Source organism: Neofelis nebulosa, chromosome 4 (assembly GCF_028018385.1).
Source record: "Neofelis nebulosa isolate mNeoNeb1 chromosome 4, mNeoNeb1.pri, whole genome shotgun sequence".
NCBI lineage: Eukaryota > Metazoa > Chordata > Mammalia > Carnivora > Felidae > Neofelis > Neofelis nebulosa.
In genome coordinates this window covers 121,991,800-122,006,846 of record NC_080785.1, presented here as the reverse complement: position 1 = coordinate 122,006,846, position 15,047 = coordinate 121,991,800, and positions in this window count along the sequence as shown.

Sequence of the window (15,047 nt, the reverse complement as noted above, 5' to 3'; positions counted from 1 at the left end):
TCCAGCATTCATCTTTAATTATAATATCATGGATTTGGCATTTTTCTTTTCACATTATTGTCTGTTTTTTTCAGTTTATCCCTTGAGTCAGTTAGGTAGAGGTTGGCTAGAGGGAAGTGTTAGAAAACACAATATAGAGAAGTGGCTGGGAGTAGACACTGGAGACCATGTTTGAATCATGACTCTCAGTTATTAGCTGTGTGACATTGAGAGAGGTATATAATCACTCTATGTGCAGTTTCTCTTCCATAAAATAAGGATGTGCTACAGGAGTAGTTACCTCACAGGTTTAGAAGGATTAAATGAGTTAAGGTATATAAAGTTGTTTTAAAAAGTATTTGGCACACAATAAAGCCTATGTAGTCACCAACATCATCCTAATTGCAATACAGAAAAAAAAAAAAAAAACCACAAATTGCTATGGAGATACAGAGGCTGAACAATTTTAGAGCGTCAGGGAAAGCTTATGGAAAGAAGAGACATAAGAGCTGAGATCCTGAAACATCACAGCAAGAATAAATGTTGATTGCATCTGTGGCTGCACAGTGCCAAACAAAGAGCATGGCACACAACAAAATGTCTGTGAATGCCTATAAATTGTGAATTGACCAAAGCTGGAAACCCAGCAAAGGCTACTGGATAAGACAGGACCAGAAGAAAACACAAGTCCTAAACAGCAACACAGAAAAATAAAATAATGAAGGAGCAGGAGACAGACATTGCAATTATTCTGTAGTACCAAAGCAAGGCATTTTACTCAGGTGTTTTCAATACATTTTCTCTCTTTTGCTAGATGCATTGTTAGACATTAATTGGTGCCATACACCAATTAGAAGCCAAATTGCACAATGCCACCTCCTAAGAAAACTAATTTTTCACATGGATAATTGCCATCAAGCTGGATTTGTTCTTTTTAACACAATTAGTTGGCCTATATTAGCAATTCAAATAATATTTCATAATTTCTTTGCCTGTGCAAGCATATGAAATGAACAAAAGAGAGAAGAGGTTTACTACTTGATTGAAAAAAATATGCTTTTAAGGGATTTGGACTGTAGTTTTATTGTTTAATGGTATCTGTTTGACCAAAAACTTTATTTTACATCTCAAAGTAAATCCAATAACTGACAGTAAAATTTATTTATTTTTCCCACTGCCTTTTTTGTGGACACACCAAATGGGAAAAGTTATCTTTTCTAAATTTAGGCAACATAAGAGTAAAAGATGATTTCCTTGTACTTCAAAATATAATCTTTCACACAATGTTAGATATTAATTAATTTCCATTTTAGAGTCAATCTTCCATATCTTCATCTCTTGTTCTTAGTTAAAAGGGCTTGGGGTGGAATTAAATGGAAAGAAGAAGTCGATAGAATCTAAAGTAACTGAGTAATGATTCTAAGTAATCTTACCAATAGAACAATATCAAGAATAGGTTGCAAAATTATAGCAGACCATTGTCACAACTTACTTTAAATTTTTAAATTTTTAAAACTTTTTTCTGGATACAACAATTGTATTAATCTTTAAATCACTGAACACATAGAGCCTCACTCCATTTGCTGTGGTCAGGATGTGTATTAAGGGTAAAATTATGCACTTGCCTTTGTAAAATCTTATATCAGAGGCTGGTTTAGATAGACTCTGTTTAAGAGTGAGTTCTCTTGTCAAACGTTCTGAGTTTTTACCACAACTTTTTTTTTTTTTTTTTTGCCTTCAAGAGCCTAGTTTATTTACTTTCAGCAAGTATTAAAAGTAAGTTAGCCAAGGGGCGCCTGGGTGGCTCAGTTGGTTGAGCATCTGACTTCAGCTCAAGTCATTGTCTTACTGCTGGTGAGTGGAGCCCTGCCATCAGGCTCTGTGCTGACAGCTCACAGCTAGGAGCCTGGAGCCTGCTTGAGTCTCTGTGTCTCTGCCCCTCCACTGCTTGCTCCTGTGTGCTGGTGCTCTTTTTATCTGCTGTCTACAGAGCATGGCAAGTTCTCTCATGTTTCGGAATGGCTGTAGTAAATACTGATATAGTTCAGTTGTGGCTTCTGCAAGGCTGCTATGTGCTTCATCCTCCATTTGATACAAGTCCAGAAGCTCAACCATGCTTTCTATATTCTTGTGCTTATCCAACAGCTCCTGGATGCGCTTCCTGGCCCACTGCGTGGCCCTATAAAACATTATGTAAATAAAAGCTGGTATTATAAGTTGTTATCATTATGATTCTTGTTATTTTAGATCAGATACATAAATGTCTTAAAGCAAAATGACTGTGCATTTAAAATATATTGAAGTAGTTGTGGTAACATAGCATCTAGTCAGGGTGAGAGCTTTAATTTTTAGGGCATTTAATAGTCTAGAGCATATTTCCTATTTTGAGCCTTGCCACAACTTGGAGGATATGTGGCCAATGCTGCCATATCATGATTGAGCAAACTGGCATCAGAGAACTTATGGATTAATGGAACTCTTGATTTCAAGTGACAAAAATTAAACTCAGGGTTCCATAAGGAAATTTATTGGTTATGTAGCTGAGAATGATTCTGAGGCAGCTCTAAGATCAGGGAAGAGCTGTAGACATGGGTGCATTAAGGTCTGGAATTGGAAAGTCAATTCATTTCAGACTCTCTCCTGCCTCTGTGATACTTTGTCCTACAGAAGGAACTTTTCCACATGGAGAGAAATTCTTCCAGCACAAGGTGTAAATCCCAGGGAATGGTGATGACTCACCCTGCTTGGGTCACATGAGCACTGATGCCAAGTAGACATGGTCCTGTGATTGGCCAGGCCTGGGTCATGTGCTTCCTGTGTGGTCAGGATTGGAGATCTGGAGCTGTTAGAAGTGAAATATAAAATTTCTGGGAAGAGGAAAACTACTGAGTATACAGTCCGGCTGACCAGCTTATGAGCTGTGATGAAGGCAAGACTGAGATCCTTGTCTGACTTCACACCTACTGCCCTGTCCTCTTCAACCTGGCCCATCCTCTCAGAAACTTTTAAAGCCATCATTTTTTTCTCTTCCCACTTCTATGTCCGTAGCTTAGATGTCAGTTGTTTTCCCCATGGTCTAGTCTCTAGTTTAATAAATGAGGCTTTTTTCACAGTAATCCTTTGTAAGCAATGCTGCCATATTGTTTTTCCCAATTAACAATTCCTACTTGAAAATCTTTCGGTGACCATGAAACTGAGCATTGTCTTGTCACCCTTGCATTCAGGAACCTCCAGAATAGGACTCTCTGTTAACTTTCTACACTTATTTTGCTCAGCAACTGGCCACATCCACCTCTGAAACTGAGCTACCTATTGAGATCCAAATGTAATTTAAGCTTTTTTGTCTTCGTTTTTCCCCTGGTTGCTTTCTTTACCCCTCAAATATACTTTCTCTTATTAATGCTCACTTTAAATTTCGCCTTAATGCAAAGGATGAGCACAGTTTAATCCAAAATATCTTCTTGTTAATGTAATCAAATTCTCTTGAAAGGAAAATTCTTGGACTTTAAGATATGCCACAATCTGTAAGCAATTATTTCCAAAGTTATAAAATTGGTATTTATTCCATTTTATAATTTTTAATGATTTTCCCGGTTAGCTTTACCAATTTCTTTGTATCACCTTTTATGGAAAGTTTCAATTCAGTATTTCTAGAAAACCCATATTCCTTTCTATTATCATAATTTCATCTGAAAACATTATATAATTTATTTTTAGAATACTTTATACTTAACATATTATTTATGGTCAACATAGGTGCCTGTACAGATGGTCACTGCTGTTTTACTCAGAATATATTTATGGTATTTATTTATTCAGTGAATATTTAATTAGTGCTTTAAATGTGTCAGACTCTGTCTAAAGTGCTAGGGATATGACATGAACAAGATGGACAAGATCTCTATCCTCCGGGGGAAAAGAAGACAAGAAACACACAAATGTATGATTTTCTCTGATCTTTTAAGCTGACCTAATACCCTTCTGTGTTAATACAGCTAATAAATTCTATCAGGCTAGTTTAAGTTGGATATTATTATTTATAACCAAAAGAATCGGGGCATGCATATCTTTCCTCAATTATGGCATGTCAAAGATGTTAAAGACTGCCCTATATGTCTCCAGTTTGAGCAAAGATTGGATCAGAAATTATACCACAATGAATGGCTAGGTCATTTAGGTAAAAAATATCGTATCATTACCAGTCATAATGATAACATTTATTGGCTCTATTACTTACTTATTATTTAGCTGTAATATGAATAAATACAGTTAAGTCATGCTTCTTGAAAATATATAGAGCGTCACATGAGTGACTGCCTGATGAGTGAAGAGAATCATCTTTCTATCTTCCAAGCTGTAATGTCTATTAACTTCAGGATATCATAGTTAGGGATGGCCTGGGAGACTATCATCCTCATTTTTCCATAGTCATTTTGTGTTAGTTTCCATACTCAAACCAGCTCCCACCCCAACACCAACTAGCATTTTTGGATCTACTTTCCATTGGCACTGGCATTAGCTCTCACTATGATAGCATGGGCCTTACAACTGAAGCAGGCCAGCCTCATCCCAGCTTCCTCACTGTCACCTCTGTGACATTAGACAATCTTTAGGCTGTCCCAATTTACTCAAAGACTAGATTAGGTCTTTACTCATCTCCAGAGCCACCTTGGGCTTCTTTGTCCTGATTAACTCTCTACTCTCTTTGAACAGTCAGCACATTGCCATACTTTATTAGCATTTTCCAAGTAATTTTTCTATGGGATTTTATCTTAGATTTGAATGGGGATTAATAGGCCAAATGTGTGTAGATAATGCTCCGTTTTATACTTGGAGATTCATGATACACATTTGCCTTAAAGTTTCTTAGACACTTTATAATAAAGGCACACCTCTTTGAAACTGCTTAGCTCAATCATCCACGGTTTACTGATCATGGAAACCTATACCCTTTTCACCACTCAGTACACATACTAGCATCCTTGGAATCCAATTTGGGGAATGTTAGATCATACAGAGACTCTCTGATTATTTCATGGATATTTGTTTTGTTTATTGGTTCAGTTCCCAAGCTCAGTAAAGGTGAGGGCTGCATTGTATTGTTCTTCTGATCTCTAACAGCGGTTAGTTCACTGATTTAAATGCAGCATGCAATCAGTTGATTATAATTTGTAATTAAAAGCATGAAGAAGCATCTTATTGATTGAACAGAAGTATATTAAGAATGACCCTAACTTTGGAATTTAAATCAAACTATTGTACGGATTTGTCATATTACTTTAGGTAAATGACCATTAGGTCATCTCTCATAATCACCTAGTCATCTGTAGAATGGGAAACCTATTTATAGCACTCTATTTCTGTCTAAAAAGCTACTTAGCAGAAGGCTTAGGGGCTTGATAAATGTTAATTCTCTTACTTTTTTGTCTAAAACTTAATGAAAATAATTTTTAAGTGCAATGAGATGAATTCTTACTCTGTAAATTTCATGACTAAATTCAGCAGGGAATTTTCTCTTATTTTAAATGACCTAAATCAGTGGCTGAACATAAAAATAACTCGGGAATTTGTTAAATATACCAACCCTTGGATGTCAACCAGGTGTTCTGAATTCAAAGTTGCAGAAATTTGGACCTCTATTTCTAACAAATTGCCTAAATTATATTATGTAATGGTCCATATCTTGCTTTTGGGATTCCCTGATCTATGTGTTGGAATGGATATTTCTCCATTTTACCTCATTGATTTCCCATGTGTGACCACAGTCATAGTTCAATTCTTTAATAGTCTAGTCATTAAAATATACAAGGCTGTGGTTTGGATTGAGTATGGTACAAGAACACATGCATTTATCTCCTCTGGTTACTGCTGATAACCCAATGAAATGAGAGTAAAGGCATGAAATAAATATAGACCTACCAGGATGAGAAAGGAGAAGAGACAATAGCAGATGAGAGCTGTCAGTGTATATTGGAAGATGAAGCAGAGATAAAAGAGTGGACCCTGATGAGAATGAAACTGAGGAGAGAAAGCCAGGAGACTAGGTGCTGGCAGAGGGGGATCCTGATGAAAAGTGGACAGTTCAGTTATCAGACACTCAGAAATGCTCAGCAATTGGAAACACCAGTCTGTACAAAGAAAATCAGTTGTCAGGAAAAATTAAATGCCAAGATCCTCACCCCACTTCTTCATGTTAACTCACTCCTTTTCTCTTCTCCTCCCCCAGAGAAGTTCTGGAACACCAGACACAGCAGGCAACATGACTGAGGCACCAGTCTGAGAAAAGAGTAATTAAGCATATACCCAGCACTCTGAGTTGCTCTAGTGCTCTTTTCCTAAATGCATGACTGGATTCATACTCCCTAGAGATACTTCTATCCCCTCCTATGGAAACACATTACCAGATCACCCTACAGTGTAATACACTAGTCTGTAGCTTGGCCCATGTGCAGTGGGGATCCCAGTAGCTAATGCCTTACTATTAAAATTGGTGGACAGCAAAAGACCCCCAAAATATGTGTGTTAAGTCTTCTGTATGAAAGTGAGATCAAAGCACACAAAGAAACAAACACAAAATGTAAAAGACGAATTAAGGCAACAACATTAGTTGCATTTAAAATTGACATTCTTGGGGCGCCTGGGTGGCGCAGTCGGTTAAGCGTCCGACTTCAGCCAGGTCACGATCTCGCGGTCCGTGAGTTCGAGCCCCGCGTCAGGCTCTGGGCTGATGGCTCGGAGCCTGGAGCCTGTTTCCGACTCTGTGTCTCCCTCTCTCTCTGCCCCTCCCCCGTTCATGCTCTGTCTCTCTCTCTGTCCCAAAAATAAATAAAAAAAAACGTTGAAAAAAAAAAAAAATTTTAAAATTGACATTCTTGGAAAAGTAAGAAGAAGACCTCTTGAGAACAAAAAAAGAACACTTGGTAATGATAATTTTAGTAAGTGAAATTTAGGATAGTAAGAGGATTAGAAGATAATTTCACAAAACATACATTAGGACTGCAGCAAAAAAAAAAAAAAAAAAAAAAAAAAAAAGGAAAAAGGAAAAAAGGTGAGACCATCAGAATGTTCATCTGGGAGCTCCAAAACTCACCCAATAGTGTTACAGAAAAGGAGGACAGAGAAAACAGTATGGGGAAATGCCACAAGAAAATCTCTCAGACCTGAGACTAACAAGGATAAAGACAGATCCTACTTTACAGAGGAAAGGACAATGCAGCAGCTCATGTACAAAAGGTTCGGTATCAGAATTACATTGAGCCAACACTGAAAGATAAAAAATACAGAGAAATGCTTTTACTAAGGGAGAATATTAAACTCTGACTTAAGAAATTATGTTTAAATTTTTTTTTTAATCTTTATTTATTTTTGAGAGAGAGAGAGAGAGAGCTGTGAGCTGTCAGAGAGCTATGAGAGACAGCTCTAAACTATCAGCACAGAGCCAGACGCGGGGCTCAAACTCACAATCAGTGAGTTCATGACCTGAGCCAAAGTCAGACGCTCAACTGACTGAGCCACCCAGGCACCCCAAGAGATTATGTTGAATAAGGACTTTATGACAAGGAAAATATTGTACATTTTTGCTTTTTGAACCTTTGCCAGGAAGCTGTTGCATATGTGTTTTACCAAAATAGGAAAACAAACCAAGTAAGAGAGAAAACCTTGGAATTTAGCAAGAAACAGAGCATTCTTGTGGAGAAGTTCCAGCTGAGAGTGATGGGAAATTCCAGGATGAAAGCTTTGAATAGCAGGTTTAGAGAAAAAACAACCATTTGGAATAGGAAGGCAGAAGTCTCTAAGGGAAGTTGCCCAGGGGAAAAATGGAAATGATGTATTTGGCCTCTTTGAAAAAACATGCAGAGGGGGTTTTTGTATGTTGTAGGAAGAACCATATTAAAAAATATGATGGCATGGGGCACCTGGGTGGCTCAGTCGGTTATGCGTTGACTTCTGCTCAGGTCATGATCTCGCGGTTTGTGAGTTCGAGCCCCACATCGGGCTCTGTGCAGACAGGTCAAAGCCTGGAGCCTGCTTCAGATTCTGTGTCTCCCTTCTCTCTGCCTGTCCCATGCTCATGCTCTGTTGACCTCTGTCTCTGTATAATAAATAAACGTTAAAAAAAATGAAAAAAAAAGCATGATGGCCTTAATATAGACAATACCCAAATTCTGATGATTTATTTAGTTGGTAATTACTACATAAATAAATTAGAAGAATGGGTGTATAGCAAGCAGATGTTGATGGAAATGGTGGAGAATGACGTAAGGAAGGTAAAGCCTTATGAACTACATATGATGTTTACAATTGGTAAATTCAGAAATAGCAATATGGACATGCTGTGATGATCTCTGGCAACAAATAGTAGAAGGGTTAAACATGGTTAACTAGGATAAGGAGAGTGATAGAGGGTGGTTGAATGAAAATACATACTTGTTTCCAATCTATCTTCTGTTATTATTTGTTACTATTAAAAACTCTGTGTATTACTCTGGCTGTAAATAAAAATTGTTTTTATTTTATTTTATTTTATTTTATTTTATTTTATTTTATTTTGTTTTATTTTGTTTTGAGAGACAGAGAGAGCAGGGGGGAGCAGAAAGACAGGGAGACACAGAATCCCAAGCAGGTTCCCCACTGTCAGCACAGAGCCCGATGTGGGGCTCAAACTCATAGAACTGTGAGATCATGACCTGAGCCGAAATCAAGAGTCTGATGCTTAACTGTTGACTGAGCCATCTAGGTGCCCCTAAAAATAATTTTAAATGTACAAGTCTGTTAATTGGTAGCATCACATACTCTCCCCACTCTCCTTCCTGGAAAATAGGAAAGGGAGACAGAGAGAGAGAGAGAGAGAGAGAGAGAGAGGGAATGAAACATGAAATTTTACTTCTGCTGAGAGGTTTTCCAAAACTTGCTAGTGTGTTGATCTGCATGACAGTTCACAGCATTAGAGAATCAGAGAATTAGGTTTCTGTGCTATATTTATTTTTAACTATCATAAGATCTTGTTATAAATGAAAAATACTTCAATAGGGACTCTTAAGGCAATTGTTCTTTAGAGATAGTATCTACAAAATGTGATTATCTCTAATGGCATTATCCTAGGAGGTAATAAACCAGAGCAGGCTCCTACTGAGAGAGTCCTTTAAGGTAATTTAGAGAGGAAGATGTGTGTGGTTATCTCCAAACTAATGGAGGAAATTTTTTTTTAAATTGGTCATTCAAGGCACATAATGATTCTCTCATGTGTTCTGAAAAGCAAGATTGAAAACTAGGTGAAAACGAGAATCAACGGATACAGAACAGCATATTCTTTTTAAATGTAGGTTTTGTTACTATTCAGGTATGGTGAGGTTGATGGGTCAGGAGACAACTGCCATCACAATGAGTTTGTTATTCACAGTTCCCAAGAAGAGGGGGCATGTTACACCACATGGGCCACACAGGGAAATGCCAGTGTCAGTCAGAAGGCAGAGGGAACGAGGGGAAATCATGAGCCAGACCCTGTATTGTCATTTTCATGGGTAAGGGAGGCAAAACAGGGCAAGTGCAGTTGGGATTGGCTGGTTTAACTAATTCCCACAGACTTTGGCCTACAGGGTATCTCTAGTTGTCTGGTACCTGGTCCTGGATAATTAGGACAGAAGAATATTGCCTCCTGAAGTAGAAGAGCCAGGCAGAGGAGAGGAGATGGTTTAGTTTGGAGTGGGCTCTAGATTAGTTTGTTTGCGTATGAAAGACATGTTCCAAGAGTGAGTTGTTTGTTATTTCTAAGAATTGGCTAGCCCTGGGGGCATAGTCTTTTCCCTGTCAGTAAAGACCCAGATGACTCAGAGCATCAAGAATACAGAAAATAAGAAACATAGGCAATATACAAGTGAACCAGAAGGAAGACAAAGATGCAGGAATAGGACAAAAAGGAAAGAGGAATGAATATTAGTTTTAGGAGGCTGTCAGAAATAATTAGGTCTTTAGCCTTTAAGGCGCCAGTCCAAGCAGAACAGGGTTGCTGATGGAGGTAACATGGATCCAGCCAAGATCTCCTGAGTAAAACCTTACTAGCTCAGACATGAATCAGCCCCAAGGTGACATAAAAGGTGAACCTATTTAAAAAAGAGAACATGACATTGGACAACTCAAACTAATTGAACAAAATTTGGGCACATTTTGGTATACCACATTCTCTGCTGGACACTGCACGGCACACAGACATGAGTCAAATGGAGGCTATTTCTTCACGGATTACGATACAGCTTCGAAGAGATGTGACATAAAACAGCAGTTAAATAATTCAAGTGCCTTGGTGATATTACACACAAAGGAAACAGGGCAGAGGTGGCAAGTAGGTGCCATCTTCCATCCTGGACTTCCTGGCAGACATCACTAACACCCCATGATGCTCTTAATCTCTCAGGTCTCATCTGTGCTTTCTTCTCCGTGGAGTCTCCATGAGCCATGGTCAGTAAATCAAAGTTAACTCACTTGCTATTCTTCAGTAGATGTTCTAAGGAGGGAGTTTGAAGACCAGGAGCACCTTTCCAGAAGTTATGTTTAAGTGACCTTAAGGATGGTATCCTGAATGAGATTTGTGGGCAAAGTGGTTTTCACAGCTCAGGCAGCAGGAAGAAATGTATGGTGGCTGGGAAGTTTGGAAAACTACATGAATACTAATTACACAGTCTGGATGGAATTTAGGCTATGTGTGAAGAACGGATGACAGATAAAGCCAAAAAGAGTTCGGTTGGGCCACACTGAATGCCAGATGCAAAGGTTATAAAATTAAAGTAGCTGAAATTCCCTGTGTGGTACCAATGTTCCCAGCAATGTATTCTTCTAAGTGAACGTTAAGATATATATGTAAATCTTATATATATGTGTATATATATATATATATATATATATATATATATATACATACACACACACATATGTATACATAAACACACATATATACATATGTTTATATTCAAATGCAAATATTTCAGACATTGTATATAATAAGCAAGATATATTGTACATTATATATTTATTGTATACTATTTATATATATTTGTTAATATATTTATTATATAGTATGTATTAAATATATCTTATATGTTTATATTAACATGTGTATAATATTTAATACACATATTTCTTATAATATGTGTGTTATGTACATAAAATAAACATTTTTATAATTTCCTACATTATAGACAAAAAACAGAGTCATAAAATAACCTGCTTAAGTGTCACAGTCAATTAAGGGCAAGGTGTGGATTTAAAAGTAAGTAGGCTTACTCTGGAGGCTAAACTGTTAACCATTATACTGTACTGCATTCTAATGTTTTGTATTTATATTTAATTGGTAGATACTGAGGAGCTATCAATTTCTAAAGTAGCTATTGAAGCAATTAGACATGGGGTTTAGGAAGCCCTGTCTGGAAGTAGTATATAAATAATTAGGTAGTGATAGTAGTGGAAGGAAATCACCAGACTGTGTGATTTTGCCAAACTGTAATATAGAAATGGTTTTATGAATTGTCTTATTAATAATTAAGAACCTCCAAATTCCATTTCCCCCAGGGATACTATTGCATGCATAAAGATAGGAGTAAGAACTAGCAGCAAATATTCGAAAAAGGAATTGAAAAGCATCTGTCATATCTATATGCAGTGTGAAGTGAATTCCTGAGTCTCTCAGCTTCTAATCACATGAGCCAAATTTGTGACTGCAGAGGTGACCCATTAACATGCTTCATTCAAGTAGATGAGGAATCCATGGGGGGAGGAAAGGTGATTCAGCCAGTCTTTGAATGACAGTGTGTCTGCCCTTGTGAATTTAAATAAAGTAGGACAATCACCTTATCCTAATGCAGGAAATCGTTGCTTAGATTTTCTGTGTGGAATCGCACATAGGAGCTCCTTTTCTTTTACTGTCTAGAATTGTTCCTTGATACCAGGTAGATGAGCACAGGAAGTTGTCTTCCTGAGTAGTTTGGGAAAGCCTGAATTGATCTTTCTTTTTTTATTTTTTTTATTTTTTTATTTTTTTTTTATTTTTTAATATATGAAATTTACTGTCAAATTGGTTTCCATACAACACCCAGTGCTCATCCCAAAAGGTGCCCTCCTCAATACCCATCACCCACCCTGCCCTCCCTCCCACCCCCCATCAACCCTCAGTTTGTTCTCAGTTTTTAACAGTCTCTTATGCTTTGGCTCTCTCCCACTCTAACCTCTTTTTTTTTTTTTTTTTTTCCCTTCCCCTCCCCCATGGATTTCTGTTACGTTTCTCAGGATCCACATAAGAGTGAAACCATATGGTATCTGTCTTTCTCTGTATGGCTTATTTCACTTAGCATCACACTCTCCAGTTCCATCCACGTTGCTACAAAAGGCCATATTTCATTTTTTCTCATTGCCACGTAGTATTCCATTGTGTATATAAACCACAATTTCTTTATCCATTCATCAGTTGATGGACATTTAGGCTCTTTCCATAATTTGGCTATTGTTGAGAGTGCTGCTATAAACATTGGGGTACAAGTGCCCCTATGCATCAGTACTCCTGTATCCCTTGGATAAATTCCTAGCAGTGCTATTGCTGGGTCATAGGGTAGGTCTATTTTTAATTTTCTGAGGAACCTCCACACTGCTTTCCAGAGCGGCTGCACCAATTTGCATTCCCACCAACAGTGCAAGAGGGTTCCCGTCTCTCCACATCCTCTCCAGCATCTATAGTCTCCTGATTTCTTCATTTTGGCCACTCTGACTGGCATGAGGTGGTATCTGAGTGTGGTTTTGATTTGTATTTCCCTGATGAGGAGCGACGTTGAACATCTTTTCATGTGCCTGTTGGCCATCCGGATGTCTTCTTTAGAGAAGTGTCTATTCATGTTTTCTGCCCATTTCTTCACTGGGTTATTTGTTTTTCGGGTGTGGAGTTTGATGAGCTCTTTATAGATTTTGGATACTAGCCCTTTGTCCGATGTGTCATTTGCAAATATCTTTTCCCATTCCGTTGGTTGCCTTTTAGTTTTGTTGGTTGTTTCCTTTGCTGTGCAGAAGCTTTTTATCTTCATAAGGTCCCAGTAATTCACTTTTGCTTTTAATTCCCTTGCCTTTGGGGATGTGCCGAGTAAGAGATTGCTACGGCTGAGGTCAGAGAGGTCTTTTCCTGCTTTCTCCTCTAAGGTTTTGATGGTTTCCTGTCTCACATTCAGGTCCTTTATCCATTTTGAGTTTATTTTTGTGAATGGTGTGAGAAAGTGGTCTAGTTTCAACCTTCTGCATGTTGCTGTCCAGTTCTCCCAGCACCATTTGTTAAAGAGACTGTCTTTTTTCCATTGGATGTTCTTTCCTGCTTTGTCAAAAATGAGTTGGCCATACGTTTGTGGGTCTAGTTCTGGGGTTTCTATTCGATTCCATTGGTCTATGTGTCTGTTTTTATGCCAATACCATGCTGTCTTGATGATGACAGCTTTGTAGTAGAGGCTAAAGTCTGGGATTGTGATGCCTCCTGCTTTGGTCTTCTTCTTCAAAATTACTTTGGCTATTCGGGGCCTTTTGTGGTTCCATATGAATTTTAGGATTGCTTGTTCTAGTTTCAAGAAGAATGCTGGTGCAATTTTGATTGGGATTGCATTGAATGTGTAGATAGCTTTGGGTAGTATTGACATTTTGACAATATTTATTCTTCCAATCCATGAGCAGGGAATGTCTTTCCATTTCTTTATATCTTCTTCAATTACCTGCATAAGCTTTCTATAGTTTTCAGCATACAGATCTTTTACATCTTTGGTTAGATTTATTCCTAGGTATTTTATGCTTCTTCGTGCAATTGTGAATGGGATCAGTTTCTTTATTTGTCTTTCTGTTGCTTCATTGTTAGTGTATAAGAATGCAACTGATTTCTGTACATTGATTTTGTATCCTGCAACTTTGCTGAATTCATGTATCAGTTCTAGCAGACTTTTGGTGGAGTCTATCGGATTTTCCATGTATAATATCATGTCATCTGCAAAAAGCGAAAGCTTGACTTCATCTTTGCCAATTTGGATGCCTTTGATTTCCTTTTGTTGTCTGATTGCTGATGCTAGAACTTCCAGCACTATATTAAACAACAGCGGTGAGAGTGGGCATCCCTGTCGTGTTCCTGATCTCAGGGAAAAAGCTCTCAGTTTTTCCCCATTGAGGATGATGTTAGCTGTGGGCTTTTCATAAATGGCTTTTATGATCTTTAAGTATGTTCCTTCTATCCCGACTTTCTCAAGGGTTTTTATTAAGAAAGGGTGCTGGATTTTGTCAAAGGCCTTTTCTGCATCGATTGACAGGATCATATGGTTCTTCTCTTTTTTTTTGTTAATGTGATGTATCACGTTGATCGATTTGCGAATGTTGAACCAGCCCTGCATCCCAGGAATGAATCCCACTTGATCATGGTGAATAATTCTTTTTATATGCTGTTGAATTCGATTTGCTAGTATCTTATTGAGAATTTTTGCATCCATATTCATCAGGGATATTGGCCTGTAGTTCTCTTTTTTTACTGGGTCTCTGTCTGGTTTAGGAATCAAAGTAATACTGGCTTCATAGAATGAGTCTGGAAGTTTTCCTTCCCTTTCTATTTCTTGGAATAGCTTGAGAAGGATAGGTATTATCTCTGCTTTAAACGTCTGGTAGAACTCCCCTGGGAAGCCATCTGGTCCTGGACTCTTATTCGTTGGGAGATTTTTGATAACCGATTCAATTTCTTCACTGGTTATGGGTCTGTTCAAGCTTTCTATTTCCTCCTGATTGAGTTTTGGAAGAGTGTGGGTGTTTAGGAATTTGTCCATTTCTTCAAGGTTGTCCAATTTGTTGGCATATAATTTTTCATAGTATTCCCTGATAATTGTTTGTATCTCTGAGGGATTGGTTGTAATAATTCCATTTTCATTCATGATTTTATCTATTTGGGTCATCTCCCTTTTCTTTTTGAGAAGGCTGGCTAGAGGTTTGTCAATTTTGTTTATTTTTTCAAAAAACCAACTCTTGGTTTCGTTGATCTGCTCTACAGTTTTTTTAGATTCTATATTGTTTATTTCTGC